Raw genomic sequence first — 1,892 nt, forward strand, 5'->3', positions numbered from 1 at the left:
ATACATTGCATCATCTTTCCCAGATATTAGAACAGTCCTGAAGTCAAACACTTATCAACAAATCCACATTGCTGGAGATTATGAGCTCAAGCACTGGTGACAAGTTGCCTGGATTTGAATTCTGGCTGGCCCACAGTAATATAGCTATGTTACTATGACGAAGTAACTCATCCTCTCTGAATCCCCGTTCCCTTATCCATGAAATGGAGATTAAAACATGGACATGACTGAGCAACTAACACACACAGACACACACACACACACATCATGAGGATAATATGTGAATAAATTCAGTCAATACATTTAACAAACTGGGAATCATTCCCAGTACCTAGAAGTGAAGATAAACTAGTTAATAATCTATTCCTTCTTTTATGGATGAGTTGTTAAATATAAAACTTAAGCTGTACATCTTTGTAAGATGTTCCATGTAAATACATTTACCAACCAGAAAATTTAACTGCAAGAATTTGCATCCCGATTTTTGGTTCTGAAATAGCTCAGTCTAAGCTATTAAGTAATATTAACATGCCAGAAGCTAAACACACACGGAGAGAAATCATTAACAGTGATTGTCCATGTTTTTGATTATCCTCGCCCTTGATCTTGTCTCATTCATTTGGAAAATGGGGAAGTCAGGGTGCTGCCCTAGGGCGTGCCTGCTCCCAGTTTAAGCTTCCCTAAGACTTCAATGCTAAGCCGTGATCCAGCACCTTTCAAGAAAGAGACACGCGCACATGCGCACGCATGCCTCTCTTGCTGAAAAACATTGGCAATTCCCAAAGAAGCAATTTGCTGCGGTCACACCCGGCCAGGTTTTCCTGCACCACAAAGCACAGCAATTAAAACACGTCAGGGAAGCTGCACTGGTATTTGGAAGGAGAATTACTAATTTATGTTTACAGTTTAAAAATCCAATCATGGCCAAGCACTTGGACCATTAAAGTCGTGTAATAAAAATACGGTGACTGCTTTTACTTTGCGGAAACTATCATTTCCTTAAATTTTGCAACTCACTACATTAATTGGCAAAATTGAATTCTTCTGGCATGAACAGAGATGAATGGACCTTCATTACTCAATCAGGAGAAAACCAGACAAACACCTTGTACACAGATGTTCTGACCACAGGATTTTATTGGAAACGTGCAGAAATTGTTTCTTGGTCACTGAAGTCCAGACAAAGAAGAGAGGTTTTGCAGGGGGAAAGGCACTAAAAGAGATCAAGCACAAGGCCCTGGAGTAGATCTGTGGGATTGGCTGGCTAGGGGAGGAGGTAGGGGGAGGACTCTCAAAAGATGACAGAATTTTCTCTTCCCAACCTGTCACTGGGTGTCAGTTGTATATCAGACTTCAGAGATGCAGAGACTATTAAATAAAGCACTTCCTTTTCTAGAACAGCAGTTCTGGAAAACTCCTGTGAATCCTGCAAAGCCCAGGCCAAATGTTACCACCTTGGTAAAACTTTCTCCAAACTCCTAGGCTGAGTCAATGACTCTCGTGCTTTGCTTGCACTTCAAGTATAGTACTTTAAATCATCTGCCTATCAACAATTCCCCCACAAGACTGGGACCTATGAGGACAGGGACTCACAGTCTGTTTTCCCCAACCCTAGCACAGCCCTTGTCACACAGTAGGTGTTCAATGGAAGAAGGAGCAAGAAAAAGGAAAGAAGAGAGAAAAAGATTTAACAGATCCCATTGTATCAGTCAACTATTGTTATGATAATGCCATGTAACAACCCTCAAAACCAGTAACTTCACAAGAAGCATTTATTTCTCACTTGTGGATTTGTACATAGGCTGTGTTCTGATGCTGTAGCTCAACTTAGCTTCTGGCTGCATGTGAGCTTAGGTCAAGTGCATGCAGAAACAGCTTTCCAGCATATGTTA

Source organism: Bubalus kerabau, chromosome 5 (genome assembly GCF_029407905.1).
Source record: "Bubalus kerabau isolate K-KA32 ecotype Philippines breed swamp buffalo chromosome 5, PCC_UOA_SB_1v2, whole genome shotgun sequence".
Taxonomy (NCBI): domain Eukaryota; kingdom Metazoa; phylum Chordata; class Mammalia; order Artiodactyla; family Bovidae; genus Bubalus; species Bubalus kerabau.